This window comes from Pleuronectes platessa, chromosome 4 (genome assembly GCF_947347685.1).
Source record: "Pleuronectes platessa chromosome 4, fPlePla1.1, whole genome shotgun sequence".
Lineage (NCBI taxonomy): Eukaryota > Metazoa > Chordata > Actinopteri > Pleuronectiformes > Pleuronectidae > Pleuronectes > Pleuronectes platessa.
The window spans coordinates 27,190,862-27,214,013 of NC_070629.1; the positions used below are offsets into that span (position 1 = coordinate 27,190,862).

At 41.1% G+C, this 23,152-nt stretch overlaps 2 long non-coding RNA genes across 4 annotated transcripts; one reads left to right on the top strand and one right to left on the bottom strand.

Annotated features, from left to right (window-relative positions):
* The first annotated feature begins 1,384 nt into the window (after positions 1-1,384).
* LOC128438560 (uncharacterized) lies at positions 1,385-4,169 on the top strand. Its single transcript, XR_008338342.1, has 5 exons — positions 1,385-1,518; positions 1,927-2,109; positions 2,729-3,007; positions 3,576-3,723; positions 3,954-4,169. It is a non-coding gene; the product is annotated as an uncharacterized LOC128438560 (long non-coding RNA).
* A 1,457-nt stretch (positions 4,170-5,626) lies between these two features.
* Positions 5,627-8,433, bottom strand: LOC128438691 (uncharacterized). 3 transcript variants are annotated; one of them, XR_008338378.1, is made up of 6 exons: positions 8,335-8,433; positions 7,746-7,928; positions 7,040-7,126; positions 6,848-6,912; positions 6,132-6,279; positions 5,627-5,901 (listed from the first exon to the last, which is right to left on the bottom strand). It is a non-coding gene; the product is annotated as an uncharacterized LOC128438691 (long non-coding RNA). The 3 variants fall into 3 exon arrangements; XR_008338377.1 differs by having other exon boundaries at positions 6,848-7,126; XR_008338376.1 differs by having other exon boundaries at positions 6,132-7,126.
* Between the last annotated feature and the right edge of the window lie 14,719 nt (positions 8,434-23,152).

Consider the following 23,152-nt stretch of genomic DNA (forward strand, 5'->3'; position numbering starts at 1 on the left):
CGCGCCCTCCTCCCCTCGCTTCCTCCTCTCCTCGCTGGGCAGCCCCGAGCTGGACCCCATCACTGCTTTTCCAGAGGATGTCGGTGCCTGTTTGAAGTGCTGCTTTGCTATTTGGGGAGCTTCCGCCGGGAGGAGGTGTAGGAGGAGAAAAGATTGGATTCGGAAGCAAAAAAACAAACAAAATGAAAGTCTTTATTGTGAAAGAAACAAAACAGCAACCTCTGGTGGAAAATGGAAGCAGACTTGTTCCTCCCTGTTGTGACAAGCTCTTGATTCTAATACACACACACACACACACACACACACACACACACACACACACACACACACACACTCACTCACACACAATCATGCACGTCTTTGCAGGGGTTGAAACTTTGAGGGCAATTGAGGTAAGGAAGGAAAAAGAGAGCATGGAGTCTTGTGAGGTTGAACCAGGGAGAATATTTTATGCCATCGACTATATGTTGATATTAATGTCAGGATCAATTTTACACATCCATCGGTTTATGCTTAAATTTGCACTAAAGATGAACAACCCCTTATTTTTTTAAAGGGAATAATGAATCTTTGCAAAATAAAATATTTGCAGGTCGTTAATCCGGTGACTGTTCTCCGTAAGAAATGTGTTTCACGGTTCAGGCCCCGTCATGAGCCCGTTTTCATTTGACAGGTTTGACTCGTGATTAAAGTCAATGAAAGTCTCCAGATTCAACAGGAAGCAGGAAGGACAGAAGGTAATCTGACAGAATGAGCATCAGGCAAAAGAAATCACACAAACAATGGATGGAAATGGAAAAACCAACCCAGTCTCATCAGAAAATGTTCAATGGTAACGTTGGTCCACTTGGACCGACGTTACCATCTCACAATCTGGCCTCTCAGATTGTGAGATGGTAACATTTAGTCCTCCCATTGTTTTGCATTGGCGTGTTCTCACGTCACGTGACTCTCAAGCTCCCGTCTGCGGAGAGGAAAACATGGCGGAGATTCCTTGTTTTTTCAGATAAAAATATAATTTTGTAACTTAGTTTGGGCATAAAAATACATTCTGACACCATTTCTAGCGAGAAATGTGCTCTTTGCTTCCACAGTCTTCAGCCAGTTCGTGCTTATGATAAATATTTTAATAGTTATCACGCATGTTTTTATCGTTGCTATGATGGTTGCCATGGCACCACGGGCGAAGCTTGGTGTTTAAATCACAGTCCCTGCGTGGTGTCCTTCAGTGATCGTGAATGTTATTCATGTTATATAATAGTAATATTTGAGGCTAGATTACATCTCTAATGAGAAGGATCATGCGAGTCTGTTTATACCGAGGCCGGCCCGAGTGCGCGACCGGCCCGAGTGGCGCGAGCCGAGCGGCCCGAGTGCGCGAGCGGACCGAGTGCGCGAGCGGACATGACGTGTGGCTGTCGTAAAAACCCTATTTGTAAACAACCAGCCCTTTAACTCGGGGCTGCGTCATAAACACGGCGCGCTTGGAAGACCACGATGTCATCTTCCTTCTGTCAGGTAAGTAGTTTATTGTTTTTAAAGATCGTTACGATCTAGGTTTACAGTCCGAGTGCGGAGAGAGTCCGTCAATCCACACTATGGACGCTGTTCATCAGCTAATACGCCATTGTTAGCCACATGCTTCAGCCCACGGTAGCCTGTGCTACCTGGGAGGTGAATACATGGTTGTTGAAAGCAGTTCAAGACGCTTAGCTCATCATTGAGGGACGCTACAATATAAATATAAACATGAATTTGATTTATGAATGCTTTAGATTAATAAGGAGTGTATTTGTCTACCATTACTCCACAATATCAGGTCAATTTGGTTTAATGTATAGTATGCACTATGACAATAATGTTTCCATGTTATGGAGTTGCGATTCATTTTATAAAACAATTGCTATGTTCTGTTTTTTAATCAAGGAGGATCCAAGTGAAGCTACAGGAGTTTCATTAACGTCAACAACTTGGACCAAACAGTTTGTTTTGCTTGATGAAGAGCAGGAAGGGCAGCCTGGAGAGAAAGAGAAGCCGGGTTGAGCCCACTACCATCATCCACGTACCACGAGGAAGATGAGGGAGAGAAATGATCCTACCATTAAAGAGGTACTTTTAAGTTACATACCAGAAAAAACATTTTATATAATTTGCCAAATATACATTTTTATTAAATCCCCAAAGTACACTTGCTGAAATACAAGTTAATATCACACTGAAAGAATTTTGATCAATCATGCTTCCCTGCTGTGATTGTTTAACTAGGAAAACAACTTTTTCCACAGGAAGGCAAGTAAATTTAAGGAATACATGTGCAAAGTTTTCCTCTGTTATGTATAATGATGACCCCCATCAAACATAATGTTAGCAATATTTACACCTTTTAATTTATACTGTTTATTTCTGTCTACATGTGTGAATTTGCCTTCATTAGTTTCAGAAAAGAGCGATGATGTATCGGTCAGTGGGCGGCAGCACGAGACTCCGCAAACTAGTCTGTAAGCAAAGCAGACGAAGGCATCGAGGTTGCGGCCTGCCATCATTGTTATTTTGCTTAAGGGACTGAATATGTTTCATGTAGAAATATTAGCATTTCCCTTATATCTACCAAAACTGCTTGTTTCACAGACTGCAGTTTTGTTTTGATCCGATGTGGTGTGCAAATACAACCGTATCTGCAATGGGTTGTGGGGCATTAACATTTGTAACTCTAATTTTGTTTTGACAGACTGTGAAAAGAACGTTGAGAACATCACCACTCTACAGGAAGACACAGTCCAGTAATGGGTGTCAGAAGTTCAGTAGTGAACGACAGGTACTGTGGAAAAATATGTGTCATTGTTGTACAATGTCCTTTGACTCTGTTTAAACAAGGTTAACACAAAAAGGTTTGATTGTAAACTGATATCGGTATGAATTCATGTTATTCTCCTCGTCAAAAGAAACAAACAATCCAAATTACCTGCAGAAAGCCCTTGATGGACGCTTCAGCTGCATCGTCAGACTGGTGAGACAGCAAGATGCCAACTTTAATGCCAATTTATTTGTGTAACATTCTGTGACCAAATGTATAGATAACTTTTTGTAGATTGTAAAAATAGATAACCCATTTATTACAAAAAAACTACACTAGAATTATCGCACTGCGTTGTATGACTCCGCTAACCAGAGCAGTGTCCGTCTACATATTTCTACATATTTTCTCTCATATAAATGACACTGTATCTCTTGACAACTGAAACCATAAGATGAGGTCAGTGTGGCCTTGACCTTTTTACTTTAAGACAAATACAAAGTTAGACAATCCGAAAACATGCAGTTATGCCTCCGGCGACTCGCTATTGCAGAGGCATTAAAACCGTAGTGTAGTAGATTGGATTTTATTGGTGTTACATTGGACATCTTGTATGGGTACACCAAAAAATATATTTGGTTTCACATTCTAGATGGCAATAAGCAGAGTCATCAACTCAGGAAAAATTTTTCTGTAGAAAAGAAAGCCTTGTATGTGTGTATGTATACATACACACAAACGCACAATTGAGACGTTTTTGTCTTTTATCATATATTCTCAGGCAGTACTGATGCATTTACTGAGAGGGGACGTGAGGGCCTACTCTGCGTGCTCAGAGTTCAAGCCCAGCAGGCTGCAGCGGGCCTGACATATTCTGGAACAGCAGCACAGTCTTTAGATGACTCCTCTGAAGATGAAAACATGGCGAGGTACTTCTCCACTGATGAAGAACTGTGAGGGCTGTGATTAGCTACACTCTCTTGCTACAAGGCTACTCATGCTACTCCCTGGCAGCCTTAGGAAGGCATTAGCTTGCTGTGTGGTAGCTGTTAGCTTCAGCATTTTTAGTTTTTAGTGGCCTGTCTGACGTTTATGTTAAAAAAAAATCAGAGGGAACCATCTTCATAATTTAACACTATGGTTTGTTTGTGTCCTTCAGTTCTTCTCAAGAGAAGCAGTACAGGTGTGCCTCAGCTCCACGGTCCCTCCTGCAGCCTCCGCTCCTGATGCTAACCTCATGTCTCCATCACACCAAGCAGCAGACCTGGATTGACAGACCTTTCTCCAGAGCTGCCCCCTCCCTCTGAAACCCCCCTCTCCAAAACACTATTTGTGTAGTTTTTAAAGTATTTTTTGCATGAGAATTGTTGATCATAACATTTCCAGCAGATGCCTTAATATAATGTTTGTGCACAATAAATGACATTGATCATAACATAATGGTATTTCCTTGCACTTCTACACCATGATATTGTCAGATAAGATGCTGATTACATTAAAGCAGTGAATGCTCTGCTTTAAGCAACATAAACACACAATGATTCAATGGATCTGAAGTAGAATGGGCACATTACATTCTGTAGAGAATGCCTCAGTTATGGAAGTCAGAAAATAACTTTCTTTATCTGAGGTTCCAGTCATTTATAGTCACAGCAAAGCACACAGGTCTGGTTGTCTAAGTGGCGCCCATATCATATTGTTTAAGATGTGTAACATCAAGTTTGTGTTTCAGTGCAAAATTAGTCATTAGTCAAGAGTTCACCTTCTTCTTTACACTAAAATTAGGTGACCCAGATGTTTCACAATGCAATCTGATAAGGTCTTATGAGAAACATTCTTAACATTAAAGAAATCAACACAGAGGATAGCAATATCTGTTTGACTTTAATCCGTAGCTGATAATCAGCGGCCTGACTTATTCAAACACATTAATACTACAATGAATAAGGCAGGGGTTTTCCATCAGAAATCATTTCTGGGACATTAATTTAAAAGATCTCCAGTATAAGCAAATGTATTCAAAAATTGGTTTATATCCAAGTGTGAGGCTGTCCTGGCACATGGAAATAAGATATATATATATATTGTTTGTATTAGCTTTCCCTCAGTTTAGTACTTGCACTTCTTGAAAAGCTCTATATAAATAAGATGTATTAATGTTTATACATTGCCCTCTAGTATATGTTTTCCTAAAAGTCACTGTAGATACAGAAATAACAGTATGGTTCAGGTGACAGTAAGTGGAAGCTGAAGGTAATTTCCATGTGCTCAAGAGAAACATAACGTGACGATATAGTTGATTTCTGATAGAAGGCCCTGCCTCATTCATTGTAGTATTAATGTGTTTGAATAAGTCAGGCTGCCGATTACCAGCTACTGATTAAAGTCAAACAGATATTGCTATCCTCTGTGTTGATTTCTTTAATGTTAAGAATGTTTCTCATAAGACCTTATCAGATTGCATTGTGAAACATCTGGGTCACCTAATTTTAGTGTAAACAAGATGGTGAACTCTTGACTAATGACTAATTTTGCACTGAAACACAAACTTGATGTTACACATCTTAAACAATGATATGGGCGCCACTTAGACAACCAGACCTGTGTGCTTTGCTGTGACTATAAATGGCTGGAACCTCAGATAAAGAAAGTTATTTTCTGACTTCCATAACTGAGGCATTCTCTACAGAATGTAATGTGCCCATTCTACTTCAGATCCATTGAATCATTGTGTGTTTATGTTGCTTAAAGCAGAGCATTCACTGCTTTAATGTAATCAGCATCTTATCTGACAATATCATGGTGTAGAAGTGCAAGGAAATACCATTATGTTATGATCAATGTCATTTATTGTGCACAAACATTATATTAAGGCATCTGCTGGAAATGTTATGATCAACAATTCTCATGCAAAAAATACTTTAAAAACTACACAAATAGTGTTTTGGAGAGGGGGGTTTCAGAGGGAGGGGGCAGCTCTGGAGAAAGGTCTGTCAATCCAGGTCTGCTGCTTGGTGTGATGGAGACATGAGGTTAGCATCAGGAGCGGAGGCTGCAGGAGGGACCGTGGAGCTGAGGCACACCTGTACTGCTTCTCTTGAGAAGAACTGAAGGACACAAACAAACCATAGTGTTAAATTATGAAGATGGTTCCCTCTGATTTTTTTTTAACATAAACGTCAGACAGGCCACTAAAAACTAAAAATGCTGAAGCTAACAGCTACCACACAGCAAGCTAATGCCTTCCTAAGGCTGCCAGGGAGTAGCATGAGTAGCCTTGTAGCAAGAGAGTGTAGCTAATCACAGCCCTCACAGTTCTTCATCAGTGGAGAAGTACCTCGCCATGTTTTCATCTTCAGAGGAGTCATCCAAAGACTGTGCTGCTGTTCCAGAATATGTCAGGCCCGCTGCAGCCTGCTGGGCTTGAACTCTGAGCACGCAGAGTAGGCCCTCACGTCCCCTCTCAGTAAATGCATCAGTACTGCCTGAGAATATATGATAAAAGACAAAAACGTCTCAATTGTGCGTTTGTGTGTATGTATACATACACACATACAAGGCTTTCTTTTCTACAGAAATATTTTTCCTGAGTTGATGACTCTGCTTATTGCCATCTAGAATGTGAAACCAAATATATTTTTTGGTGTACCCATACAAGATGTCCAATGTAACACCAATAAAATCCAATCTACTACACTACGGTTTTAATGCCTCTGCAATAGCGAGTCGCCGGAGGCATAACTGCATGTTTTCGGATTGTCTAACTTTGTATTTGTCTTAAAGTAAAAAGGTCAAGGCCACACTGACCTCATCTTATGGTTTCAGTTGTCAAGAGATACAGTGTCATTTATATGAGAGAAAATATGTAGAAATATGTAGACGGACACTGCTCTGGTTAGCGGAGTCATACAACGCAGTGCGATAATTCTAGTGTAGTTTTTTTGTAATAAATGGGTTATCTATTTTTACAATCTACAAAAAGTTATCTATACATTTGGTCACAGAATGTTACACAAATAAATTGGCATTAAAGTTGGCATCTTGCTGTCTCACCAGTCTGACGATGCAGCTGAAGCGTCCATCAAGGGCTTTCTGCAGGTAATTTGGATTGTTTGTTTCTTTTGACGAGGAGAATAACATGAATTCATACCGATATCAGTTTACAATCAAACCTTTTTGTGTTGACCTTGTTTAAACAGAGTCAAAGGACATTGTACAACAATGACACATATTTTTCCACAGTACCTGTCGTTCACTACTGAACTTCTGACACCCATTACTGGACTGTGTCTTCCTGTAGAGTGGTGATGTTCTCAACGTTCTTTTCACAGTCTGTCAAAACAAAATTAGAGTTACAAATGTTAATGCCCCACAACCCATTGCAGATACGGTTGTATTTGCACACCACATCGGATCAAAACAAAACTGCAGTCTGTGAAACAAGCAGTTTTGGTAGATATAAGGGAAATGCTAATATTTCTACATGAAACATATTCAGTCCCTTAAGCAAAATAACAATGATGGCAGGCCGCAACCTCGATGCCTTCGTCTGCTTTGCTTACAGACTAGTTTGCGGAGTCTCGTGCTGCCGTCCACTGACCGATACATCATCGCTCTTTTCTGAAACTAATGAAGGCAAATTCACACATGTAGACAGAAATAAACAGTATAAATTAAAAGGTGTAAATATTGCTAACATTATGTTTGATGGGGGTCATCATTATACATAACAGAGGAAAACTTTGCACATGTATTCCTTAAATTTACTTGCCTTCCTGTGGAAAAAGTTGTTTTCCTAGTTAAACAATCACAGCAGGGAAGCATGATTGATCAAAATTCTTTCAGTGTGATATTAACTTGTATTTCAGCAAGTGTACTTTGGGGATTTAATAAAAATGTATATTTGGCAAATTATATAAAATGTTTTTTCTGGTATGTAACTTAAAAGTACCTCTTTAATGGTAGGATCATTTCTCTCCCTCATCTTCCTCGTGGTACGTGGATGATGGTAGTGGGCTCAACCCGGCTTCTCTTTCTCTCCAGGCTGCCCTTCCTGCTCTTCATCAAGCAAAACAAACTGTTTGGTCCAAGTTGTTGACGTTAATGAAACTCCTGTAGCTTCACTTGGATCCTCCTTGATTAAAAAACAGAACATAGCAATTGTTTTATAAAATGAATCGCAACTCCATAACATGGAAACATTATTGTCATAGTGCATACTATACATTAAACCAAATTGACCTGATATTGTGGAGTAATGGTAGACAAATACACTCCTTATTAATCTAAAGCATTCATAAATCAAATTCATGTTTATATTTATATTGTAGCGTCCCTCAATGATGAGCTAAGCGTCTTGAACTGCTTTCAACAACCATGTATTCACCTCCCAGGTAGCACAGGCTACCGTGGGCTGAAGCATGTGGCTAACAATGGCGTATTAGCTGATGAACAGCGTCCATAGTGTGGATTGACGGACTCTCCGCACTCGGACTGTAAACCTAGATCGTAACGATCTTTAAAAACAATAAACTACTTACCTGACAGAAGGAAGATGACATCGTGGTCTTCCAAGCGCGCCGTGTTTATGACGCAGCCCCGAGTTAAAGGGCTGGTTGTTTACAAATAGGGTTTTTACGACAGCCACACGTCATGTCCGCTCGCGCACTCGGTCCGCTCGCGCACTCGGGCCGCTCGGCTCGCGCCACTCGGGCCGGTCGCGCACTCGGGCCGGCCTCGGTATAAACAGACTCGCATGATCCTTCTCATTAGAGATGTAATCTAGCCTCAAATATTACTATTATATAACATGAATAACATTCACGATCACTGAAGGACACCACGCAGGGACTGTGATTTAAACACCAAGCTGCGCCCGTGGTGCCATGGCAACCATCATAGCAACGATAAAAACATGCGTGATAACTATTAAAATATTTATCATAAGCACGAACTGGCTGAAGACTGTGGAAGCAAAGACCACATTTCTCGCTAGAAATGGTGTCAGAATGTATTTTTATGCCCAAACTAAGTTACAAAATTATATTTTTATCTGAAAAAACAAGGAATCTCCGCCATGTTTTCCTCTCCGCAGACGGGAGCTTGAGAGTCACGTGACGTGAGAACACGCCAATGCAAAACAATGGGAGGACTAAATGTTACCATCTCACAATCTGAGAGGCCAGATTGTGAGATGGTAACGTCGGTCCAAGTGGACCAACGTTGCCATTGAACATTTTCTGATGAGACTGGGTTGGGAAAAACAGAGCAGTCAAATGAGCTCAGTGAATTCTGTACATCACAGTTTACTTCCCGACATTCAGCTCCAATTCAACACGTACCAGGCTCCTTGTGTCGAGAAGCAGGAAGTAAAGGATGTCACAGGTTCGAGTCCTGCCAGTGACTTAAAAAATACTTTTAACGAGCTGTAACTCTGGAATCTTTCCCTAAATATGAACCTGTGTCCACATTCAGGAAGTTTTCCATTGCTCCAGAAACCAGGTCAGAGTTTCTTACCTTTCTTTAACCAGCACGCAGGGGCAGACCTTTAGAAAACAATCATGTGACTGGAAGGGCCAGTGATTGTAAGATTACATGTCGACGCACATTTGGTGATTGGAAGATTCTAGTGTTATCACGTATCCTGACGTCCAGGGAAGATGGATCTGTCAGACAAGGCGTACAGATGGAAAGCAAACTGTAGTATATATATATGTTTATATATATGATGCAGTAACTGGCAAACCACTGATGATGCATCCTAGTTTTTATATACCCGGAGAGAAGCCATGTATAACGCTGCAGTGCGTCATTAAGCCACAGTTTTTTGGTCCTGACAAAAATAAATCCTGAACGCGAAAATGAGTTTAACGCTCTAACCGCACAATTAACTGTAGAGGCTGTAAGTTGGAAACATCAGACGTGCAATAATCACTGTGTAAAGTGTGATTCGAGTGGGCGTCCCTTCTATTTACAATCTCCGAAAGTATCACTGTGCATTAATCACCCAGACGTCCACCCGTGAAAACCAAGGAAGCTCGAGCTGACGGCCTGCGCAGGGTAATCTCCGGCCTGTTTGTGAGACTTAATGCTCCATTAAGGTTTCATCAGTCAGATCTAAATGATTCGGACGCTGAGCTGAGACCACTTCCTGTTGTAACACAAGTTATCTTTTAACATTCAGCCCCCAGCTTCGGCCCTGAGATGTATCCAGCTGGCCGCGTTGCCTGAGGCGTCAGAACAGCAGCGTGAAAAAAATAAACTCTGTGAGAATCGCTCAGGAGAAAAATCCCTGGCAGAGTTCTTTCGCCCCTAAGCTCCGAGTTTGAGGGAGATGTGATGAGCACAAGCACACGGCGCTTCTTCCAGAATGTTAATGCCGTCGCTCCGAAACATCAAAGTTGAGGAAAGTAGGGTACGAACGCTGAGTCATGTTTACCTCCTGAGCGAGCCGCCGAGTGTTTACACACCTTCTTCTGCAGGAACCTGAGTCTCTCCTCCCCCTCGTGACCCAGAAATGAAAGACAACACTGGAGGCAGCGAGGAGAGAAGCCACGAGGGACTTTGGTTTTTTTGATAAAAAGTCAGGCAGACTTCAAGTTCAGTCTGCGTGAGGTGAAATCTGATTACATAACTGTGACACTGGTGGGGAAGTTTGTTGTCTACTTTGTGTTCCTGATGGCAGGAAGTCTCCCAGTGGACGTGCTAGAAGATGAAGATGCAGTGTTTTCCTTTAGGGTCCTGGTGTTTGTCATCACAGCACATTCACACCCCCGATTGAAGCTCCATTTTAAACCCTGACATCCAGGTCAACCTGTGGATGAAAAAAGTCAAACAATTTTGCGCAGATTTTCTAAATAAATCTCTTTATTGTTCCCCAAAATCCACTGGGACACATCCTAGACCTACAATTTATGCTTCCTCAAACTTTCCCAAAGTGTTGCAAGTATCATTCGACTATTGAATCACCTCCGCGAGACGCTCCTCGAAATGGAAAAATGCAAACGTCTCCCTGGTTAAAATCAATTATTCACAGTCATCTCCAGGGATGTGCAGGCTCCGGCAGTATCCAGCAGCATCCTAAGATGATTCCAACTGTGTGAGTGTGTGAAGCATAATGTGAAGAACATTCCGGATGAGGAGAATATTCGGGTAAATGTTCCCCGCTGCTGCGGCCGTCTCCTCCCTGACTGAACCCCGCTGAGAGAAGGGGCCTCTTAGGCCGGGCTGCTGGAGCCGATAGGGAGAGATTACAGTGTCTCTCCACTGCGGGGAAGCTGTGAATGTTTTATTAAGAAAAGCTGCACTGCTCCTCCACAGCCTCTTGTGACTGGACGTGGATCGTGTGTGTGTGTGTGTGTGTGTGTGTGTGTGTGTGTGTGTGTGTGTGTGTGTGTATGTGTGTGTGTGTGCCTGTGTGCGCGCTCCCTCATCTGTTCACCTCCAAATTTCTTTCATTTGTTTCAAACTAAAGTTTATGACTAAATTTTGCACGTGCCAAACACCCTGTAGGTAGAGGAGAAGGTTAAAGTCTGTGTGATTAATACACATGTTGTATTAAGGACTTTACTTTAAAAGCCTATAATGTTTCTCAAGTAGACTTGTAGTATAATGAGCTGTGACAATATGACCAGTATCATCATGGATATAAAATAATCTAATCTAAGAGTTCAGAGAAATCTGACACCCAAGGGTTTTCTTTATCCAGTTGATTAGAGATTGAGGATCAGCAAAAGTTTGCCGTCTGATTTGTATTGTAAATGCAATATAAAAATAGTTTGTATCTTGTAGTTTGTTTGATTTGTTGTCTGTACTTTAATATGTTGTAGTTGTATTAGTGTACCTTAAAAATACTTTAATTATAATAAAAAACAAAGTTGTTTCGTATTCAGATTGAATGTTTTTTGTGTGGTTTGGGGTCTTTACTGTTGATATGCAATGTAAAAGTGAAAAGATCAATTGTTAGGTGTTAATTTAATATTGTGCTCGGAAAAAGATTAGAAACATTGGCAGAGAAAACATTCTTTGAAAATAACAATAAATTTGCAAAGATTTAAAAGCTTAAATTATCTTGTCATTATTTTGAGATAACCATCAAGAAAGATCCAACACTGTGACATTATGTGATATGACAGAAAATGAGGAGAATGATAAAAGGTCCTCTTCAGTAAACACCCCCCCTCCTCCAGCTCCCCTCTGCTTCCCTCACTCGGAGCCACGCTGTGTTTATTTACAGTGTAAACCCGAGGTCGATCACAACAGTCAATGAGCTCTGACGCTCACTCTCTCTCACTTGTATTTGTTTGCTGTCAACAGCTCTTCCCCCCCCCCCCCCCCCCCCCTGAATACCAAACAAGGCTCCGGCTTTCTGTGTCAGTATCTTAACGGTACATTACTAAATCGCTGTGTGACCCAAGAAGAAAAATCTGAAGAATATGCTTCCTCTTTATCAGCCCCCCCCCTTCCCACATGAGTCTGCTCCATGAGGTGGAAGCACCAGACTGTGACCGAAGAAATGGAAGAGAAATAGTGGTTGATATGAATTATATATATATATATATATAAATGAATATATTATATCATATTTACATGCAGTCCAACTTATCCATTCTTTCCATCTCATTATGAAACAGCAGTCATCTTGTGCATTGACGTCATTCATTTTGAAAAGTCATTTTACCCTTATTTCTCTCTTTGTGATTTTCATAATTTATTTCGTTCAAACATCCGACTAATTAAAATGTTTAAATGTCAGTTTTATCCTCCTTCTATACATTAATTTATGTTTAAACATTGGACTAATTAAAATGTTTAAATGTCATTTAATTCCAGCATCTAAAAATTGATTTGTGCACCTGCGGCTGTGAGAAATGTAAATATTGGAACACGTTTAATTCAAAACGGATGAATTCTTCCTCTTTAGGGTTCTTATTTGTCTAATTCGCTGTCAGACCTGCACTAATGACATATACCGGATCCTCTGGAGAGTCCTGCACTGCAGCAGGCACATATAAAGAGATTATTCTTTAAAATGTAAATGAGAAAACACACCTCATTTAACATCTTTCAGACCCAGGAAGGCATGAGTAATAATCCTCGCCTCCAGCTGTCGAGAGCTTACTCTTATTCCAGCGATTTCTATTATTAACGTCCCGGAATTATCTTTGTCCAATCGAGCCCCTGCACCGACTGAGACGTGTGCAGGGTCGTGGGGTCGCATCCTGTCAGAGGGGCTGTCAGAAGGAAGAAGCTGGTGTCAATCAATCTGCGTATCCCCGACACCCATGAAGAAGAACGTGGAGCCTAAGTCATGGGTGGATGGACCCCGGGGGTGGGGGGATGCAGCAGCGAGGGGTGACGGACAGACGGGTGTGGTGCCCCTCATTCCTGCTCCCCTCTCAGGCAGCTCCCTCGTGCAGAAACACCCGCCGCTGATTGATAGACTTGGAACAAAGCAGTAATTCTGCAGAGCGGCTCAATGGCTCCTGTCCATCAAGCTGGATCCATGTTATTTCCCCCCCCCCCCCCCACTCCAAACTTTCCATCAGCAAACAGCAGTGTTTGTCCTGCAGGTCACAGCCCGTGGTCGATGCTCCCCCGCAGCCGAATACTCCATTTCCCCCGTGACACCTTGATGACGTGTCTGCAGCCAAGAATCCTGGCAGATGGACCCGGTGATATTTCCCCTTCCAGTCAATCTGTGCTGGATGGTGACAGGTTGTATAACTGTGACACTGTAAAAAGCTCCACAGTCATTTGTTACATCGATGTCAAGATACCAGAGACAATGATGTTTCCCCCCCGGTGTCAGGGAGGCTGCTGGATCAATCACATGAAACGAGGGCTGAGATATGGACACAAACAAACTTGCATTAAAAAAAACGAATAAAATCAACTTTACACATCTCATTTTGACATTTTGAATATTCCCGATCTGATCTGGGGCACGAGGTGAGGATGAGAAGAACATCCCGTTAGTGTTTGATGACAAAACTGACATGTTGCAAAAGTGACACGTTGAAGATGTTCAGTCTCTTCAGGTTCAGGAGCTTTGATGATGAGCAGCAGCGTTTACACGACAACAGACTTTGTAAAGTCGACAGTTATGAAATCAAAGTCAAGTTGATGTTGACTGATGACGTCGTGAATAAAAACCACCAGGAGAAGAAGAATGTTTTTGGCAACTGGTGACAATCTGCATTTCAAAGAGCAGAATGTATTGAGACAACACATCATACACACACACAACGTAAACACAATGTATAGACATCATACACTCTTCATACACCCATCACACAAACAACGTATACACAACTTGTATGCAATGTCTACACAACGTATACACAGAGCAGAAAGAAGTAAAAACAGCAACAGGTTGGAACTCGGCTGCAACATATGCAACAGTGATTTCTTTAGTTTTAATAACTAAATTGACCATAGCTGTGCATATTAAAACATGTAATCAAAAGAAGATCATGTTTTTAATACTACTACCTGGAGAATTCAATTGTTTTACAGTGATTTCTAGTAGAGAACGAACCTGTCTTTTGTACCTTCAAGCAAAAACACCAATGCAGTTGGTAGATAGATAGATAGAAGGAAACTTTATTAATCTCGTGGGAAATTTAGGTCATCCAGTAGCTTTTACACTTAACCAACATACATACATAAAACATGTATACATATGGTTTCACACTGTGATGCCCATTACAAATTTAAACTAGAACTGAATAGAGTCCAAATTGCTCAGAATCAAAGATAGCATTCCCCCCATTTGTGAATGATATTTTAAAATCAAGATAAATTTAACTTTCACACATCAAAATGCTAAAGAGAGAAAATTCCTAGAATCACCTTCTGATTTCATGATTTCATTATTGGGTCGTGTCCCATCCCTCCACAGAATTTCAGGGAAATCAGTTTTTAGGGTAATCCTGCTCAGAAGTACCAGACACGTCGAGGTAAATGTTTCTCTGACATTAATAAAGAAGTTTGATTAATTGAAACCTTGGAATAACTTTATCAAAAATATCATAACACTCTATCAGTCTTTATTTATAAAACACCTGCAGGTTTGAGCAGTTTAAACCAGATTAACATGATAATGACACATAACAAAGCAAGGAAAAGAAACATTTTACACAATAAAAAAACTATTTCAGACTAATACATGCAGTAAAATGGAGAGTATTGAATAAATAGAAATTATTTAAATACATTTTTATAAATAACGGTAAGAGTGGTGAAAGGAATAGAAAATAAATCTATTTATCTTTGTTCACATCAATGATAAAAAGGCATTTTGTACTTTCTGGTACACGTTGTATACACACACACATTTGAGAACACACAAACTCGTCTTTCTCGAGGTGGATTAAGAGACTGGGGGGGTGGGGGGTGAAGGGTCCTCCTGACCACAGCACCTTATCTGGAGCAGCTTTACAGCAGCTGCGATGAGCCGGACAGATAACGGAGCAGCAGCAGACCCAGCGTCAGCAAGGTCAGCAGGAGACTGACGGACAGACACGTCCACCAAAAACAATCTGACGATTTGTCTCTGAAGAGTCCACAACTGTCAAAGTCCTTGTTAAACTTCTTTTACTCTACAGTGTTTGACACCGATTATAAATGCACCCTACATAAGTTCAGTGATGCTCTTAGCAGGAGGATGGATGTTAAACAGAGCAGGTCAGAGGAGCAGGCAGAGGAACCTGCTCTCGGCTTCAGAAGAAAAACTGTGAATACACATATTAACAGAGATGTTGGACAGATACACACACTGCTCCACACACAGCCTCTCTCCTCTGGTGCTCTATTAAGCACAGCTCTATTAACCCGGCTCGGATTTCAACCATCGGACCAGAACTATTGCACACGGGCCGCATTCCAATATGTTACATCTGCTGGCTGAACGGTGAGCGTTCAACAAAATGTCTCATAAATCTTTTAGCCTTATCGGCAGCTGATTTCTCTTCTTTTTTTTTAAGTCATTGTTACACAAAGAACAATCGTCCCCAGCATTTGATTTTCAGCAGCATCTGTGATTTATTGTTTGCTTTACCGGCGGCGGAGACTCGAGCCGTCAGTCAGAGCCTCGCAGGAGGAAGGAGGAAGTTCTGAGGCGGCCCCTCGTGAGCTCGCTCTCCTGCCTCTGCCCGCCTGTGTAAGGCTGTCAAATGGGAAGAGGTCTGTCAGGGGGGGTAATTTATTTCTGCCTGTCGGGGAATATCAAACCATGTGCCTCACTAGAGGGTGAGGAGCCCCCCCCTCCTTCCCTCCTCCACTCTATACTGTCGGAAATGGGATGCCCTCTCCATCCCCGAGTAGATATAAGGCATCCATCGCTGCAGGATTCAGGTATCTGATAAAGCCTGGATATTAAAGACTATTAAAGTTTTCATGCAGCTTTGCATCTACAGTTGCTTCCCACTAAAACAGAGGCAGAAAGAGGTTTTCCTATACGTCCATGAGGGAAACTGTTTAATATGAACCGACAGTTTTATATTTGCATCCTTGTTTTGTGCCAATGTCGGACACGTATGCATGTGTACCTGTTTTATGTCTTTCATTGTTTGTGGTCACACATCAGTTTTAATCCCTTGTCAGTTTCTACTGTTTTTACTTATTTGTTTATTTGATTCCTCCGCCTTGTTCTATCTCTGTAATAACCTTTAATATTGTTTATTCTTTATCTGCCGTAGCGCCTCTGTTATTCCGTCCCTACCTTTATTTAATCTGTTGTGTTGCATTGTCAAGTGCTTTGTCACATTTCTTCTGAAAGCAGTGGCAGGTGGGTTGTGGGATAGAATAATATATGTTACATTCTAATGGTATTTTAAAAAAATGGTTTCCAAGGACTGAATCATTTGAACTTGAAAAACCTGAGGCAAGAAAAGGTTTTACATTTTATGATAAAAACCACTTTGTGAAATAGAAAATGGTTTAAGTTCCACTATCAATGTCTTTTTACAAAACACAAGAGAGGTTTTACTCAGTCTTACTAATCTTATCATTGTGTTTTCTATGCAGACAAAATCTTTGATACCCGTTTAGCACTTTATAGTTGACTGATAAAGTTTGGTGTAAACTGAAGTTGAACATCTCACAAATATTCATATCAGCAGCATACAGGAACAAAAACAACAGAGATGAACAACTGCTAATGTTATGAATTATCCTGTAAATAACCACACAGACAAGTTCTTAATAGCATATTGTCTAAGTTTTGTTTTGCTAACTATTTTTGGGGTTTAGGATTAAACCTAATTATATACCAGAGATAAATCGCTGTCTCTGCAAGCCAAGCATGGTTCTACTTAGTTTACTATCATCATCATCATCATCATCATCATCATCATCATCATCATCATCATCATCATCATCATCTGACCCCCTGCAAAAGGACAGTTCCAGCCGTTGTATTAGAAACGTCAGTGGGACATAGTATATGCAAACTTTTATGGGATTAAAATGAAATGAGTCAAACTACAAGTAAGTAAACATGCGTCCCACTGTTCACGCCTACTTGCTTTTATTTGTTTTCCTGCTACAACAAATAAAACTCAAACTTTGTTTTCACTCAACAACCCTTTGTTAACAATCCTGACTCCGGCTGCTGCACTGAAACGTGGACGCTGTCAATGTTACAGCTGTGGATGAAGTCATGTTAAAAGTCTGTCCAGGAAAAAAAAAACAGTCAATTCTCCCTCTGACAAGTCACTTGACAACTATGGTTATGGAAAGACAGAATGAGCCGGTCATGCCTAAGTGATCTTGATTGATTTCGGATCCAGCCTTCAGTCAATGTTTCAGTGCTGGCGTCGGTGCCCACATGAGGCAGCGCTGTCAATCACATCCGGAGACAAGGCCCCGGCTAAGTTCGGTGCCGCAAATCAATGCAACATCAGCGGCTGCTATCGGGGGGGTAAATGAAGCCTTTGTGTGGAAGTGAATGAGACGGAAGGAAAATCTTTGTGATATGTTTCCGTCTCTAGTTGACAGTGACGACGCCGACACAAGCAAACACACATTTTAACATCGAAGGAGGAAAGGACGTATTTTATTTTGGTGACAAAGCCCGAACATGCATCATAAAATAAAAGACACACACACTGAACGACCATCTCTTCAAATTGTGACTATTACGTGAACTTATACATCAATGACATATTTATCAGCTGCAGTAAAAAGCTGGTATAAACTTTATTGAGATTCACAGAGATGAACAGAACAACATAATTTAGAAACTGGAGCTCTATATTTCAGTAAGTCTCGGTTTTCATTGTTCTAACCTTCATGCATGGATTAGCAGAATTAACGACATGGAAGTTTCTGGTGAACTTATTAAAGCTGCAGATGAGTAGCACTGGTCAGAGGTTTATAAAAAATCCACAACGCACAAACGAGACCACTTCTGCAAATTACTGGGTTATGTAAGGTGAACTCCACGATGACAATGAATCTGTAACACACACGATTGCATCACAAAGCAGGTAAAAGTTTTCTCCCACACAAACCAAACGGATGTGAGCACAGTAAGATGCATTATCCTCCTCATGAGCTTGTTCACTACAACTTAAAAGCAGCAGGCAAGTCAAGAAAGTGTTGAATAAAATGAAATGTAGCTGTTATCTAGCTACAGTATAACACTCATTATAAAATCAAATCTAAAATCTTCAGCTCCCACTGAAAACTTGTGGACAAACTGTAAACTTGGAGATACAAGCTTGTTTTAGCTGAGCACAGTTTCTAAAGCATGTGTAGCAGGGACACAGATGAGGATGACAACCGGATGAGAAAAGACACACATATCCTCAGATGTGTGAAGGTTATGAAATGAGATTACCTCTGACAGACGAGGCATAAGTGTTCAACCGAACCATCTGTGGGTGAGACGTAATCCTTTGTGAAACAAATGTTCACCTCCTGTTTATCTCTGGCATCTCCGGAGAGCGATGCACGTCATGTTCTCGTAAAAAAGCTTTCAAAACTTTGCTTTGATCTCAAATTACGTCTTTTCAATATGGTCTGAGCAGGTTGTTTTCCCACAACACGTACAAACCCAGAGCTTGGATGCAGCCGTTCATTACATTCTCACCGATCTTTCTTTGTCAATGGAGCGTACGCCAGCTGGATCAGATCCACGCCCGGTCGGGGAAATGAGAAAGACGCCACTTCCAAACTCATTACCATGGGACAGCTGTTCCGGCGGGGACTCTCCAAAATCAACAATCACTTCCTGGGCAGCCGCTCGTGGCCCATGAGTCTCGTCACGGTGCCAAAGACACTCTGGTGCTGCCGCTCTACGTTTTTAACACCTCTCAATTGGGCACAGTACCGTAGAACCTGACTGCTATAACCACACACATAGAGCTGACACCTCTTACCACTGTTTTATGGCTATGACAGTCGCAGGGAGGGGAAAAGGTCTTTGCCACAGATTTGAACTGATGAGATTCTTAGTACGTGGTCCTGGAAACTACAGCAGTTTGATTCCCTGGGGCCACTTGTGCTGAAATTAATGCACTTGACCACCTATCCACCAAATGGCACCTTTTATATCCCACTGCGAGTGAGCAGCCTCATGTTTATTCTATCACGCTGCTTTTGCATGTCATGAATCAGCTAGCATTCCTTGACAAGTAAATCTCATTAGGGATATATTTATTTGTGTGTCTGTGTGTGTCTGTGTGTGTGTGTGTGTGTGTGTGTTTGTGTGAGGGCCGTGTTAATCATGTTGTGGGGACCTCAACCTGTTTATACACCAACATTTTGGGGACTTTCCTTATGGGGACATAAAGGTAACTCCCCATAAACCATTAATTTATATAAATGAAAATATAGCATATAAAAAAAGTGAGGGCATGTTTTTAGTTAGATTCAGTTTAAGGTTAGGGTTATGCATGTAGGAGAGATGGTACATGACTGTGTGTGTGTTTGTGTGTGTGAGTGAGAGTAATGAGAAAGTCAGGAGAGGATGAAAAGGATCAGGACTAAGTTTCATCCCGGCAGATGTTCAACATCTCAGCCGTCCAGTCCAACCACAGCACGGCCTTATGGGTAATGCCCTGGTGTGTGACTGGCTCTCTGGGGACACGCGTGTGGGGGAAAGTGAGCCCAGATGTCCAGCTCCCGTCTGGAGCTGATTTACAGCCCAGCCGACGCAGGGGAAGAGGAGCTGCTGTTAGGGCAGACACCCTTATTAGAGGGAGTCGTGATGCAGTGGCTGCGTGTTAACGACTTCAGCTTTGCACTCTCGTTTGTTTGTGTTGACGTGGCGCTGCTCAGGGGGGAAGAGCAGTCCTCTCTGGAAGAGAGCGTGTTGAAGTGTCCTTGAGCAAGACACTGAACACCTAACTGCTCTGACTCTCCATGATTATGTGAATGGATGAATAAGACGTCAACTTTGAGTCGTTGACGGATTAGAGAGAATTAAATAACAGCGGTAAAGTAAAACATTTTTTATCTTTACATGCAGAGGCTGCTGAATGGAACAATATCAACAAGTCTCTAGAAAACCATTAATTTCCAGTGATGCTTCACAGTGAGAACAACAGAGAATGTGTCAGAGATGTTTTTAAAAGGTGAAACATTTGGCATCGCCGTCCTTTTTTGCAGCCAAAATCACAATTCACCTGCCAAGCTGATTTAATTGTACTGACAGCAGGTGTGCACAGTGCTTCCCACGTCTGCACAGGTTTAATCTGAGAAAGAAAACAGCAGAGGAGCCACTGGTTGAATCCACCACTGAGGCAGGGAGTCAGCTCCGAGGCAATTCTATTCATTCCTGTTCATTTTCAATTACTTCCTAATCAGTGCCTGCTGGGCAGTGGTTTTAACTCATCAAAACAACGAGCAAAGGAAAATAAAAGACTTGCTTGTTCAGATTGTTGCTGCTGAACACAATCCAAGTGGACTAATGATATAGGACAAAGAAATATTGGTTCTATGGAGTGAAGATGTTAAAATGTTTTAACTATCTCTATTCTACATTCAGGAAGCAGTGAAATTGACAGTGGTCAGTTGCAATTTGCTTTGAGCTCTAAATTGAATATGGTGAATATAAAGTTATTTTTATTTTTGCAAACATTAATGAATGATACAGATTTGTGTGTGTTAATATTTTGTTTTTCTAAATGTGGCCTTACAGGAAGCCACAGTTCCATCCTCAATTCTCACTTGTGTTTAGTATCATAATAACTTTTGGAATCTGTCTGTTATATCATCTGAACAGCCCCCCCCGCCCTGCTGTGCAGCCCGTCACTAATTATCACTTCCCCCTTTCGATGTAAACATCATAATATGTCATTATGCAAATGCTCAATAATGAATGCCTTTGCCCTGCGCCTCTGTCGGGGACTCAGCGAGGAAGTGCCAGCGGATTCATCAGCAGATTCATCATCATGCAGAAGCAGCTTCGGACTTCAGAGGGGGGGGGGGGAAACTGTTCTCCTCTTACTACGACCAGCTCTGCTTTATTTACAGGAAGCTGGATCCTTCTCCTGGCTGCAGTTTTAATGAGGGCACGGTGGGGCAGGTTTGCATCGATTGACGTGGAACATCTTTTTATAATTTATTTATAACATTTTTAATGAACTTTTTGCTCAATGCTCCACACCAAACTGCTCTTTGTTAAAGTTTATATCTAAATGAGAGCATCTATTAGCTATGATGACAAAACTGTCAGTACAGAAAGTAAACTAATTCCTGCATATTTTTTAAGTTAATACTGTTTTACGTACACAAGCTCTATTAACCTTCGCTGATTGCAACAGACAATGTTAATAACAGACTTGTCCGATACTTGGAAATCACACAAAGACATTACCAGGCCTGTAAATGGTGAGACGATTTCTAATGTTGGCTTCAACCAATCAGGCGAATCAGTTTGGTTTCAAGGAAAGTAACACAACTACACAAATACCTGTGAGCGCGAGAATAGAAAATTGTTTGTCTGACAAGTTGTCTTTTATGGTCAATTTAACATTGAGGAGAAGAGCAAATGTCAAAACAACTCTCTGAATTATGTATGAAGTCTTCCACACTTCGCTCCACGTCTCCACCAAGTCAAACCACAGCTTGTTATTCAAAGCTCTTGTCTGCTTTACGCTATTTGTGATATGCGTCTGGGATTTGAGTTTGCAATTGCAAATATGTACGAGGCCAATACGTGTGCACCAACACTTCTTCTTGCAGCCTTACGCTAAAATTGTTTAAATGAGTTCATTGATAAATTGTGAATACATTTTCTGCCTGTCTTTTTAAATTCATATCTGCAATAAACACAAATTATAGATGTTTATAATCTAGTCTATCGTCGGTGTGTACGTTTTAACCTTTGTTATTTAAGTGATTAAACTGACTTTAAATCCTCAGGGGGAAATTCTGCCTCAGATATTAATTGTTGGACCCTTACATTAAAAGCAATTATAATCTAAACCAGCTCTTCCTCCCCACCACAATAAGTGTTCTGACCTTCTGCTCAATACTTTGAGTGTAACAATACAATACTAAAGTGCCTTTAGCAGTGAGTTTGGTTTGAGTCTTCTCGGCTTCGGCTCAACAAAGTTTGCACATATGGATTCGAGGATTTTCAGCTGTTCTTCTCTGCTCTGGCAGCTTAAATGGGCGTTGTGGATCAACAGCCATTTTCATTGCTCTGGTTCAGGTCAGGGATCCGGGTGAATCACTCAAGAACACTCAGAGGTTTTTACTTTGCCACCTCTCTGTGTTTTCCTGTCTTTAAGTTCATCGCTGTGTTGCAACATGAACCTTCTGAAGACTCTGAGCGACATCCACTGCTTTTTCTTCTTCAACTGTTTTAATGTTCTATCAACTTCCCGCAATGGGTCCAAAAGTCTGAACTATCCAAACAAAGTGTCTAATACGAACTGACCCATGGTTCAGTTTGATTCGGGCTGAGACCTCTTGTTTGTTCTGGACGTAACTTTGGTCAGTTGGTCTGATCCGTGGTCCGAGGAACCAAACATCCCTGTTATTAATGGTTCAGAAGAAACAGAAACTAAGTTTTGAAAGTGCTAGAAATTTTGAAACGGACAATTCAAAAGTGTATTTTATTTAGAAATAGTTGTCGGGATATTGTTATGGTATGTACACAGATTTATATTATTTAAAAAGTATAAAGCCAAGTGTCAAATAAGATATAAATGTTGAGTGTACTAAAAATGCAAGTCACTTTGGACACAAGCTTCAGCTAAATGACATGTAATGTAATATAATGTAATATAAGCCACATATGTGAAAAGGAAAATAAAAATCACAAAACCTCCTTTTTAATAACAGACATGTTTCACTACTACAACTGTTTTTTCTGAATAAAATATGCCACAAATAAGAAAA